Here is a 14266-nt window from a genome sequence, read left to right as displayed (position 1 = left end):
CAAAAATCCCAAGTTGAACCACTGTATTTTGGGGGCCACCCGTATCAGGAAACCACATCAGAGTGCCTGCTCATGTTTGCTCTTAATTAAATAACTGCGGAGATAAGCTTTGGAAACTGTATTTGTGAACAGACAGGTATGCCCCTTGAAAATGGGATTGAGTTAATGAATTAAAATCCTTTTTTTTAAATAATCAACATGCATGAAAGCCGAATGCTATGTAGGGCAAGTGGCTCCTTTGGCTCATGTGTACCGTTATTTTAAGTTCTACATGTGTTTGTCCTGGAACTGCTGGATGTGCAGTGCTGAATGCCTTTATGCTCAAGTTTCCATATTTTAAAAACACTTACTTGAAAAAATTCCCATACTTTTAAGTTGGACAACTGTTATTTACACAAAAAATTAATTGTTGCTCACTACTGGAAATCAATGGTATATGCCAGTTTTTTCTCATCGAAAAGAACAATGCTGACACTGGAAGTACCTCTACCAATATCTTTTGAAGCAAGTCAAGTTCTGTAGAGAATAATAAAGTACCATCCTCACAATTCCCTTCCCCCAAGGTGCTTGGCTTCTAGAAGGGTATGAGAATAAAAAGGCAAACATGGATGGAGAGATAACAGAACTGCTTGAAGCATGCAGTGTTAGACCTTGATGCAAGAAAGGGTCAACACATACAGAAGGGACCTGTTTTGTGTGCGAGTGTGTGAGCAAGCGTGCACATGCTCAGCCACGCTTGTATAAGAATGACAAAGCAAATTCATTTCAATGAAAGGAACAGGAATTCTATGAGGATGTATGGGGACTTTACCCCCACTACTTTCTTCACTCATGTTTTATTCTCTTCTTTCATTACCTGAAAGCCAGACTCACGTTCATCTTTAAAACCCATCACACACATGACTTTCTTCATTCAGTCTTTCTTGATCTCCATTGAGAATTCTCCTTTTTCTTCCATGGTCTCCTGGTCCTTTCTCAGTGTTTGCTTTGTAGAACAGTTATCCATGTGTGTCCTCTCTCCCACTTGACTGACAACTCCTTGGGGACAGAGTGCAGGTTCACATCATTTATATATTCAGATCGTCCACTCTGCCTTTCACATAGTGTTGCTCAGATACAGAGTGGAGAACATAGGAAAGAAAGAAGATGGACAGAAAAGCCAACTGCTAAGGACTATGTCCTTATTTTCTGGACCTAGAGGTCTTCATGCTACAGGTCCCTGTGTCAAGAAATCATTTCAGGGAGATTCTTCCTCTGTGAATTCCTTTGGGAGGACACTTAGCTAATGGCATACAGCTGCTGTGATGGCAAATATACCATCATTCATGATGGACAGCCCATTGGAAGAGTCACTGAGTGAAGACAACAAAGTTGGTTTCTCCCCACCAGGTTGAGTTTCACCCTCTAAGGAAGGAAGTTTATTTTGAACATTTCATCAGGAACAACACATAAGAACATCTGTTGGATAGGAAACCAGGTGTTGGGCAGGAGATGCAGACATTCTTTAATTCTCCTCTCTCCTCCAGGATCCAGTGGGGATTTCCAAGTTTGTGTTCGTTAACACTAGTTAATGTAATTTTTGTGATAATTGTAGAGCAAATAGAACAAACTCTCAAACATAATTAGGGAAAAGTGTTTTTAATTAACTTGTAACTAGTGAGTCACAAAGTAGAACTACAAATTGGTTATGCATTGTCAGATCTAACGAGTAAAATGTGCTGTGCATCTCCATCAGGCAAATAACAAAACAGAACAAAATGCCCTTGGCAATACTTTTCTTTGATCCTTTACAGCATCTTGGCACACTCTGAACTTAATTGTAGGTAAGCACAGGTACACTTCACATCACCAGCACCAGTGATCATGGAGAGTAAAAATGAAGTTGGCCTGTGTGCTTGCATATGAGCCTAACCAATGATCACAGACAACAGGGGGAGGGGGGCTTGCGTGTGGGGGGGATTGGGAAGGGAACGGGGGGAGGGGGTTGAGGACAAATATGTGATACCTTAATCAATAAAGTAATTTAAAAAAAATAAAAAAAAAAAATGTAAAAAAAAAAAAAAATGAAGTTGGCCTCAAACAATCTGATGACACCACATTTAATATGCTGGGATGGGTGTACTGAGGTTCTGATGAAACCCCAAGAGGACTGTAGGGAAGTTGAGGACTATGATAGTTGAAAGCCCCACCCCAGTGAACTGTACCATCAATAACAGTTGCTTACTGCTGGCTGTCAGTTAGGGGGATTGTTGTAGGCAACTTCTGCCACATTTGTTAGAAGTCACTCCACTTTTTAGCTCTCATTTAAACAAGCACATTTGAAAAAGAGGTAACCTTAAATTCATTCTAAGATGTAAATATGACAAATGAGCCATATTTAAAAGATAATTTAGCTACTATCAGCAACAAATTCTTTAGGCATCTCTCAAAACACATCCATGCCTCCTAACCCCTCACCACTCAGGTGCCTACCCTGGTTACTGTTGTCCTGGAGAAAATCAAAAGTGATGTTCTTCAAACAAGCATGGTCATGAGAACTGAAAGAGGGCCTTGATAAAATGTAGATTCCCAGGCATCGAGATTCAAGGCCCAGAACTCTGGGATTTGATTAGGGGAAATTGGAAAATCATGTGTAAGGCAGACAAGCTAAGGAAACTGGTTTAGGGGATGTACCAAACAACAGCTGAAACACTGAGCACTTTCCTTTAAATCTGCATTCAGGGCACCCAGCACAATGGCTGATAAAAGGTGGGTGTTCATGAATGTTTGTTTATCCCTTCTTGGGACATAAGAATGCAGAGAACATTTTGATTCTCAGGTTAGGCACATTGGGGAACAATCTATATATATATATATAAAAGCCTAAGCCACAGAACAACCAAAGGACCTAACAACCAGTCAACCAGTTGCTATGATGTGCACTTACCACCAGGGGGCAAACACTCAATGCAGGAACTGCCCCCTGGTGGTCAGTGCACTCCCACAGCAGGAACACTGTTCAGCTGACCAATGGGCACCAGATACCAGGTTTACAACTGGCACCTCCGCAGCAGCACTACCGAGTAGTGGCAGGGGCTAAAACTGGCAGTCCAACATCCCCCGAGTGGTCCCAGATTGCGAGAGGGCACAGGCCAGGCTGAGGGATTCCACCCCGGGCCTCTAGTCCTATCTAATAAAAGAGTAATATGCAAATTGACCATCACTCCAACACAGATGGCTGCCCCCATGTGATCAAAGATGGCCACCCCCATGTGGACACAAGATGGCCACCACAACATGGCCAGCAGGGGAGGGCAGTTGGGAAGGACCAGGCCTGCAAGGGAGGGCAGTTGGGGTGATCAAGCCTGAAGGGGAGGGCAGTTAGGGGTGACCAGGCCTGCAGGGGAGGGAAGTTGGGGGTGACTGGGCCTGCAGGGAAGGGCAGTTGGGGGGGACCCAGGCCTGCAGGGGAGGGCAGTTAGGGGTGACTGGGCCTGCAGGGGAGGGCAGTTAGGCATCAATCAGGCTGTCAGGGAAGTGGTTAGGGGGTGATCAGGCTGGCAGGCAGAAGCGGTTAGGGACAATCAGGCAGGCAGACAGGTGAGCAGTTGGGAGCTAGCAGTCCTGGATTGTGAGAGGGATGTCCGACTGCCCATTTAGGCCTGATCCCCAAACGGCAGTCGGACATCCCTCGAGGGGTCCCAGATTGGAGAGGGTGCAGACTGGGCTGAGGGACACACACCCCTTTCCCTGTGTATGAATTTTGTGCACCGGGCCTCTAGTAAGAATATAAAAGACAGGAAATAATGTGACATATCAATTCTAGAAACATCCACTGGTGCCCTACTCTCTGGCAGTTGTAGTCAAGAAGGCTTACAAGATTGATGTACACAAGTCAACAAGTGTCTTACCAGAATACTAGTATAAACTAGTGTAAAATACAACTCCCTTAAAAATGTTTTATATAAAAATGTCTTGCTCATTGGAACACAGGTGCCACAATCTTGATCATTAATAAGAGAGCCACACCCTAGGGAAGTGTGATCCGTGACTGGAAGGAGGCTGGGTTTCTGATGATGGGACAGACAGACATTATCACCCTAGAACACTGACCTCCATACTTTATTTACGGGAGAAAGAAAGAAACTCACCTCTAAGTTAACACACTATTATTTAGGTCTTTTCATTTCTTTTAAATTGAACTTCAATCCCATCACTTTCTAATCTCCTTAGCCTGCTTCATTTGTCGTCATAGCACTTGCCATTGCCTGAAATTATAGATTTATTGTCAATCTTGTTCACCACACACAACCTCCAGGAAGGCAGGTCTCTGAGTTTTAAACATGAAACATTCCACAATGGTTCTGCTAATGGATATTGAAATTACACTTCATGTCTTCATATAGTTCCCTTCTTTTTATATAAGTTAATTGAAATCCAAGACCCCTCCCAACTGTGCCCTTTCTTTCTCACTTTCTCCATCTGGCTCATTGGAGCAGAGGCACCACCACACTGGCAATTAGGAAGGGGTTTCTAGGAGTGGTCTACAGCTAGACGGTACCTGGGTATTCAACTCCTATATTCTAAGCACCTCAAACTCACTGCCACATAGTAGACACTCAACTAACATTTGTTTAATGAATGAATGGGTTAGACACACAGCCTACAGAGCTGTTTCAATCTCTAGGATTAAGAGTGGGGGTGGCCCTAGCACGTTTGGCTCAGTGGATAGAGTGTTGGCCTGCAGACTGAAGGGTCCCAGGTTTGATTCTGGCCAGGGGCACATGCCCGGGTTGTGGGTTCGATCCCCAGTAGGGGGCGTGCAGAAGGCAGCTGATCAATGATTCTTTCTCATCATTGATGTTTCTATTTCTCTCTCCCTCTCCCTTCCTCTCTGAAATAAAGAAATAAATGTATTTTAAAAAAAAAGAGTGGGGCCCTAACCAGTTTGGCTCAGTGGATAGAGCGTTGGCCTGCGGGCTCAAGGGTCCCAGGTTTGATTCCGGTCAAGGGCATGTACCTTGGTTGCGGGCACATACCCAGTAGGGAGTGTTCAGGAGGCAGCTGATCGATGTTTCTCTCTCATCGATGTTTCTAACTCTCTATCCCTCTCCTTTCCTCTCTGTAAAAAATCAATAAAATATATTTTTAAAAAGAGTGGGGGTGGACAGGAAGTTAATGATTTGAATTTCTTAATTTGATTAGACTTGGCCTGGTTGGAGAGAAAATTAGGAATCAGATCTACTGCTGAGGATTGTTGGTTTTTGCCCTCTGCATTTGGCATAACTGGGCTATCTTCTATAAAAAGATAACCCCAACACAGACATCTCTAAAAAGAATATCTGAAATGCATAGCTGGTTATAAGATGAACAGGGGCCAAGAAACAGACCAAACACAAACAATTTTCCTTTCCCCCCTCCAGGGATCCATTAGAATTAACAGCACTTGGCTGCTGGGGAATGATTCCTCCCCAGGCTTGCTGTTTCCTCCTGTGAATGAAGCATAATTAATGTAACACAGGCCTCTCCTACCCCTTCCCTCATTCTTCCCCTGGGAGATAGAGGGACTTACCCAAGTCATTTGTGGGCATGCATGACTTGGCTCAACTCTGTCTTTGCTCCTTGTGGGAATGAGTGGCCCCCAGGAACACCGGTTCTCCTGATCTCCATGGGAGTGTCCTGGGGGTTGCCCTGACCCAAATGCCGCCTGTGCATTGGTGAATACCTCTGCCTAATTCTTGGCAAGTGGGCCTAGAAACTGGCCTATTACAGTACTAGTAATTACTGGAATGGGTTAATAATGTGGCTTCCACCTTCATTTTGTTCAGAACTAGGCTATGGAAGAGACGGTGCAATAGAGGGTTCTATAAACTATGGCCTGGGTGCCAGCCAATTGCTTTTATACAAAAAGTTTTATTGAAACATAGTCATGCCCATTTGTCTACATATTATCTACTGCTGTTTTCACCCAGTATCGGTAGAACTGAGTTGTAACAGAGACCCTGTGGCCAGCAAGCTAAAATAGTTACCATCTGACTCAACAGAAAAATTTGCCAACTCCTGACCTGGAATCCTGAGGGGTGTTAGAAATGCATGATGCCACTAGAGCAATGTTTCCAGGTAGGAGAGCAAAGGGGAAGTGAAGTGCAGACAGGACTCTATTCCAGCAAACTGCTATCCCTACATACATTCAAAAGCAGAGTGTCTACATGAAGAAGAGGGCTCCACAGGTAGAAAGTCAACTGAGCCTTCTGGAAAATTACAGGGGACTAAGAGAGGGAAATGAGCCATAGAAACACATCCCATCACAGCAGTGAAAAGGGGAGACTGGAAGATGAGGACTTCAGAGCCTGAGCACGAATAAGCACAGGTTTCTGTAACACCAAGAGCAGCCTCAGTTTGGGACTGATGAGGTGATTCTGCAGCCTTTGTAGAAAGAGGTGATCTCATGACTTCACAGTACAAAGCAGAGAAATAGCTGTTGTAACACAGGATGGAGGGATGCCTGTTAACAAGCAATAGTGGACGTCGTGTCACACACTCCTTGCAGCAAAGAGGGTGCCAGTTTCTAAATGTTGCAAGATGACAACCATGTTTATAATTCCGTTTTCCTAAAGAATAGAAAATATGCATGGATGGACTCATTTTCTCTGTACCTGGTAAATGCAAAACACATAACCATTTGCTGGGACTCTTTCTCCTGGTTCAGTTAAGTTCACAGATTGTGGACTCTGGAAGCCAGGCACCATCAGACTGGCCTCACCTGAGTGACTAAATCCAAGGAGATCTCCATTTACTCATCTTCCCTCTGATACTGTGGATGACAGAATAATGGGCCTCCAAATGTGTCCCCATCCCAATCTCCAGAACCTGTCAATATGTTACCTTATAGAGCAAAAGGGACTGTGAGGATGTAATTTAATGATGGGGAGATGGAGAGATTATCCTGGAGATTATTCCAGATTTTCCAGGTGGGCCCGATCTAATCCCATGGCTCCTTAAAAGTAGAGAACCCTTCCTTGCAGCAGTCCAAGGGAAATGTGACCATGGAAGATTTATCAGAGATGCAAGGTTGCTGGCTTGGAAGACAGTGGAAATGGGTCACTAGTCAAGAAACATGGGCAGCCTCCAGAAGCTGAAAAAGGTAAGAACTGTCCCCCAAAAAGAAACACAGCTCTGTTGGAATTTTGATTTTAGCCAGTGAGACTTGTGTTGGACTTCTAAACTCCCAAACTGGGAAAAAATGAATTTGCATTTTTTAAGCTGCTAAGTGTGTGGCAATTTGTTGTAGCAGCAATAGGTAACCAATGCAGACGTAGCTGAGTGGCTGCTATGGCCTCAGCTAGAACTGGTTTCTGGGTATATATGTGTCTAGGGTAACTGCTCTTAGGGTTTGGGATGGCTTCTTTTCTGAAGGTGATGGTCATGGACCAGGGTTCATGAACACCCTTGGACAGTGAGTTAAGTGGGAGTTGACACTGAAATAATGCAGCTTTTGAGGTCCTGAAGGTATGGCACCAACTCCAGTGTGAGGCAGCCCCACTTTCGAAAGAAATCAGACCTCAAAGAGGCGCAGAGAATCCTTCTGGTAAAGACTGTGCAGAATAAAATAGTTGGGAAAATGATTTTTCCACTTTAACTTAAAAATTGTGGACTTTGAACTTAAACACAATGGCGAAGAGATATTGATTTTTAGACTTTAATTCCTTTGAACTTTAATGTCTTTGGGTTTCAACATAAAAGTGGATTTGGACTTTGATTTTTAATTCCTCCTTGGAAATTTGGCATTTGGTGGGGTTTACATTAAAATTCAGAGCATCTCTACATTGCTGGTGTTTCATTACTGGTTGTCCCTAGTCATTTGTATCTTTATGATGCTGTTTACACTTATTTCAGAACCTCTGATATGCTTGGGATAAGAGATATATTTGAGTTTTAAATTTTAAATCTTGGGAGAACATTGATCCTGGACTTGGCTATTTTGACCCACTTTAGCACATCTTAGTATAATAAATAACATGCCCACCAGGATCACCAAAAGGCCCCAGGAAGATGAAGGAAAGGCTATCTTGACAAAATGCTTAGCTCTTGCTTTGGAGATGTGAGCCAGGCCTCTGGGCGATCATAGCAAATAGGATAAGAGGGGAAAAAACAGACTGGAAGATGTTAGTGGGGAAAATGCTTCTCTGTTCCAATGTCTTCTTCCATGAAAGGCATTTAATTAACATTACACCCAGGACTCTGTTTGAAATAGTAAGCCTATACTTGGCTAACAGACCTAAAGCACTGCCTCCAACGTGGTTTCTATCAGCAACAGAGGTAGTATGTAGTAATATTTACACTTTGTCTTATCAAACTGTTCAGAACTCATGCAGGGAATATATTCTTTATTAGGGACATAATGGAATAAAGAAGACAATGGAAGGAATAATTCAGCAGATGAGAAATTTCATCACATTTCTGCACGATACAAAAACAGGGAGGTGAGTTGGCAGGTAAAACTGAGGGGAGGCCAATACGGTCCAGGATATGCAGAAAGGGGCCTCTGTCCTGATGACCCAATGATGGCTGGCTGTCCTGGTGGACAGGAAAGACTCATGCTCAGAGAAGACAGGCATGAGTATGTACAAATGAGAAGGGAGGCTATGGAAGGGTAACTGATTGAAGCAAACAATGGCCCACCTTCTCATTCTCCACTCCTACCTAGGTGGCAAGAACACCGAGCTGCCAGTAAGTTACTGACTCTTCCCTCCAGGCCACACAAATAAACAACTCAGAAGAATATTTCCAAAGAGGTTGAATGCATTGGGAGAGAAGTACAAAGCTATTGCGGATATCTGAGCATTAGAGAAAAGTCTTCCTCATTCAGATACTTCAAGGGCTCCCCAGCACACAAGCTCACACCAACCTGCTCACCTGGAGTTGAGCTCAGAGTTAACAAGCTTCACCAATGTGCACAAAGCTCAAACCCTCTATTTCTCTTGTCTTAAAAATGAGGAGAAAACTGAGGGTCTCTACAGCTTTAAAGGAAACCTGCAAAAATGAGGAAGACTTCTATAAAGACAAATAGAAAAAAAATGACACCAGAGAAAAGTGAGATGAATCATGATAAAGAGAAAAATAAACCTCAGTTCTAAATAACATCCTTAGAGAAATTCAAGAATAGTTTATATTCATAAAATAAGAATAGAGGTTATTAAAAATAGCACAGCATTTTAGAAGTACAGAAATAATGATGATATCTCCCTAGATCCCTGCCTTCCCAAAGTCCCTCATAGATAAATTGAGGAGAATGTTGGATACTTGAAAAATCTCTCAGAATGTATGATAAAAAGGCAGAGGGATCCAAATTACATAAGAAAATTTAATAGAGGAAAAATCCATGAGGTTCAAAATCTAACAAACAATAATTCCAGAGAGAACACAAAAAGTGGACAAATTTTGAACAAAATAACAAGACAATTTTCTGACACTGAAGGCTATAACTCTTAGTACCGGATACCAATGACTTTTTTAAAAGGCACAAACTTAGATATATTACCACAGGCTTTTTATAGTATCAAGATTAAAATTAAATTATAGAAAATATTCACTAGAAAAATAAATGTCTATCCATCCATATCCAATATCAGTCATGTATGAAGATGCAATAAGGACATTTTCACAATTTCATCTTCTAAGCACCTTTTTAAAGAAACTTATAAGAGAGTAAACCAAGAAAGAGGAAGGTATGGAATCTAAGAGACAGAAGTTCCAAACCAGGAGAACTATGCAGCAAGTCTAGAGAGCAATCATTCAAATCTGCCCCAAACAGAGGATTCTGGTAGTGAGAATCTTTGGAATTGATGATGATTGAAATCATGGACAAAGTTGAGTTGATGGGCATTAGGTTGATGGAGGATCCATTCAGACATGATGCTAGAAATGTATTCCTTTGACAAGCATCACACTGGATCCATGGTGGTGGGAGAAAATGTGACTGTTAGGCCCCACATGGATCTGCTCTTCTACCATAATGCAAAGGCTGGTCTCTGGCTTTCAAGTCCTTGAATCAAGCTACAGAAAATCTTGGAAGATTGACTATGGTCACAGAAGAGATGGCAAATGCAGTCAACCCTGACAACATAGAAGTCAAGTTTGATGCCAGAGGTTGTGAATATGAAAGCTGAAAACATAGGAGAACTAACACCCTTAACTTACAAAATGAGTGATAAGAGAAAAAGTCTGAGTTAGATGAAAAAACTGGAGACTTATCTTTAAGGTTACTGATTAAATTTGCAAAAGGACCAAAAATAATGATCCTACCATTTTGGTAAGAAGAAGACATAAATGATGAAAATGAAAAAAATTCTCCTCTATCATAATTGAAAATCAATATGAAAAGCCCATGATAATTGATTTAGAGTAAAATACACATATTATTTAAATACATGAAATAACCATGAGAAAATGAAAAAAACAAACACAAAACAAAAAAAAAAACACCCACAAAGGAAAACAAAGCAAAAGCTAAGGCCAAATGCCTCTGAGGGACCTGGGAGGACACATGAGGCAGGGGACTGCTGTTTTCATTATAAGCATTCTCATACTCTTTTATTTTTGGACCAAATATATCTATTACTTTGATTGAAAAAAGTAAAAGAAGGTAATGCTTCTAATGATCACCTTTGCTGCTTCCAATCCTTCATAAGTAGTTGCTTTAAGAAGATGAATTACCAAATCAGGCCAATAGGGACCCATTTATTTTAAACAGTCATGGTTTTACATTTATTTGCATGACCAGTAAATGTGTTTGCTCACTTCTGGAAAAGGAGCATGAGCAGTCTGGATTTAGGTCTGTATTAGTTGCCTAGAGCTGTCATAACAAAGTACCGTGACCGAATGACTTAAACAAGAACTTGATTGTCTCACAGTTCTGGAGGCTACAAGTCCAAAATCAGGATGTCACCAGGGTTGGTGTCTTTTGAGGGCTGTGAGGAGAATTGGTTCTATGCATCTCTCTGAGTTTCTGATGAGTTTCGGGCAATATTTGGTGTTCCTTGCTGTGTAGAAGCATCACCTTGATCTCTGCCTTCATCTTCACATGGCATTATCCCTGTACGTCTCTGTGTTAAAATTTCCCCTTTTCATAAGGACACCAGCCTTATCTGATTAAGGGTTCACTCTCCTCTAGTATGCTAACATAACTACTTGAGGGACTATGGTTTAGCACTTCAACCTATGAATTTTTGGGGAACATAGTTCAACTTATAGCAGAACCCTTTGGAGACTAAGCAACTGAACTAAAACTACTAAGTGAAGTAGGTAAAGTGAGCTCTGTCTCTTTAATTAAAGAAAAACTATTTGGGTCTGCAAAGCATAAGATCAAAGAATACACTCCACTCTTGAAGAAGTAGAAATCATAAGGACTCTTGCTTTCAACTAAAATAAAACTTATTTATTAAGTTTTATGGTTCAATAAAACCTGTTTTATTATGATTTGTATAGCACTCTGAAATCTTTAGTTGGGCATTTCAAAATTTAGGTTGATTATTTCCATATTTACAGAGAGAAAAATTATATTAGTCAAGCCCAAAGGACATGCAGCATTTCTAATCAAAGTTTATTTGCTTTGGCGCATTTGAAGTAATGGCTAGCATATAATGGCTTCAACTGGATTTTAATAAAATTCTGATCATCATCTCACAGCAATTATGGCATAGGAAGAAAGTTATTTATTGCAAGGCCTAACGGGCACTATCTATTCTACTGTGAACAGATACGGCAGTGCAAACAGGCAGCTGTTTTTTAAAGCATGCATGTTTGCGTTGAATGTAAATGTATGTAAATACTTCAATTTTAATATTTTATTGTTGTTCAAACAGTTTGCCAAAGAATACTCAGTAAATAATTTAAAGCTATGCAAGATCATTCCTTTCTTTTAGTCTTTTATTGCTTATAATTTGGTACTCTAGATTCCTCTGTATATAGAACCTAGATCTAATCTAAAATCTGGGTTATAAACATGCTTGATTAAAAAAAAACAACACTAAAATTGTTCTTTTGAATATTTGTTTACAAAATACCCTAGTTTGTAAATATCCAGAAAGGGATTCAAAGCTCATTTTCCCCCTATAATGTTTTCAGCACATTTGTTTTCATGCACTTGCTTATACGCAGTGTGTCCTAATGGGGCTCCTGGAATGTCCTCAGTGCTTACTCCTTGCTGAACTCTGTATTAGTTCCACTGGAGAATTACAAAGAAAGTAATATTTGTTACTTTTAAATCATTGCTTTTTAAAAATTTTATATACATATATAACCTAATTCCCAAAAAGATTTGGGGAGGGGGGGAAGTTTGTGACAACAGAAATGAAGAAAGCCTCTTCACTCTTACTCTCTGCTCTACCCTCCAGAGCCATCGACTCCCTTGCTGCTCATCTAGTTAAGTTTCCAAAATGTGAACATGTTTGTCAGGTACTTCCTTTCAATATTTAGCTGCCAAGAACATACGGTTTGACAATTCAGAACAGGGGCCCACCCATCACAGTGGGCACTGGTGTTAGTTATCAGCATGCCTGTGGGTATGGTCAACTAAGGCCAACCCTGCACAAGCAGAAGGCTAAAGCTTAGCACACACCTGACGCTGTAGAAATGCAAAAGCATTTGAGAAAAGACAACTAAGGATGACCTTGAGGTTAAATAGGTTTGGCTGTACTAAAACACCGGATTCCCCCAGCTCTGTGGGAGCCCACTGATTTCAGGCTCTCATAACTCACTTTGGCAGATGACCACGGGCTGGTGCAGAAGATGAACATGACTCTCTAAGGCCCTTTGAGGTGCATTCATTTGCCTCATTTTACCTTTTGCATCAGGCAGTGGAGTCAGCTTTGGCTAGATGTGCATCACTGATGCTGTGTCTAAGCAGAAGTCAGCAGAGCCCTGTGAGTTTCCAGGAGCCCTCAGATTTCTGCCAGTGCGGATATTTTGAAGGCTTTGTCATGATTTTGTTAAATAAAGTGATTTGTCTCACAATGGAATGTTCTTATAGATGCTCATTTCTGATTTCCATTTCTAGAGTGGTAGCTTGACCAAAGTTGTTTTTCAATAGGATCCATCATGACAAAGAGACATGACAATAATCTTTAAGAGTGTAAATTTAAGAAAAGATGCTGACGCTGGGAGTCTTGAACCAAGATTGAACAAATATTTATAACTCCGGCTTGAGTAATGTACTTCCTTAAATAGACAACTTCACACAGACTTCATCAGCATAACTACAAGAAAATTTTAGAGCCAAGTCAGAGGTCAGTGGAATCCTGGATAATGAAAACATCCACTTTTGAGAGCCAACCTTGCAAACGACTGGCAAAATACTTGCTTGAATGGGAAAGTTTGGTGAACCCCAAACCAAATATCACCCAGAACAGCCATGTGTATAATCAAGAAGAGCAATCTGAAATCCCATGTTGAGGACCCCGATGTTGTTAGCACTCCAACAAGTAAAAGTGCACACTTTAAAAGTGAGGGATGACAGCGAATGGCTGATGTTTACTGTGTCCATATGTATCCCAAGAAAGGTATGTGCAAAATGCTTTACATGTTCTCATTCATTAATCTTTTTTTTAATATATATTTTATTGATTTTTTACAGAGGAAGGGAGAGGGATAGAGAGCTAGAAACATCGATGAGAGAGAAACATCGACCAGCTGCCTCCTGCACATCCCCTACCGGGGATGTGCCCACAACCAATGTACATGCCCTTGACCGGAATCGAACCTGGGACCTTTCAGTCCGCAGACCGATGCTCTATCCACTGAGCCAAACCGGTTTTGGCTCATTCATTAATCTTGATGGCTCTAAGAGGTGGTTTTGATAATTTTCTTTATTTTACAAAACTCAAACGTTCTATGTTTATGGAAAGGCTTTCTCTCATGTTCACAATTGAAAAGTTCCTTAGTATTGAATACCCATATAACCTTGGTACTTTGTAGGCATTAATATTTTATAACTGAAATGAACTGTTAAATACGAGAAGTTCTCTGTTGTTAACCACAGTATAAACCAGAATATATACGTTCTTAGCAATAACTCAGGTACCAGGCTCTTTAATCATCATTATTTTTTTCAAACTATAAGAGAACATTTATTTACAAAATCAGAGGTAGAAGTAATTCATAGAAGAAATGGGCTTAGGAAACAAGTTATAGGGATAAAGGAAGGGCCCTTGGAGCTTGAGTGAGGAATGCAATGGTCCCTTTAATCATTATTAATGCCATTCTAGTGATGACCTGTGGGTACTCAGTC

General features: G+C 41.1%; 1 protein-coding gene across 1 annotated transcript in view; it reads right to left on the bottom strand.

Annotated features, from left to right (window-relative positions):
• CTNND2 (catenin delta 2) overlaps positions 1–14266 on the bottom strand; it is a 664153-nt gene that overhangs the window by 178591 nt on the left and 471296 nt on the right. The gene's annotated exons all lie outside the window — the stretch shown is intronic.

This window comes from Eptesicus fuscus, chromosome 4 (assembly GCF_027574615.1).
Source record: "Eptesicus fuscus isolate TK198812 chromosome 4, DD_ASM_mEF_20220401, whole genome shotgun sequence".
Lineage (NCBI taxonomy): Eukaryota > Metazoa > Chordata > Mammalia > Chiroptera > Vespertilionidae > Eptesicus > Eptesicus fuscus.
The sequence above is the reverse complement of the archived record's forward strand: the minus strand, read 5'-3'. Positions and strand labels throughout refer to the sequence as shown.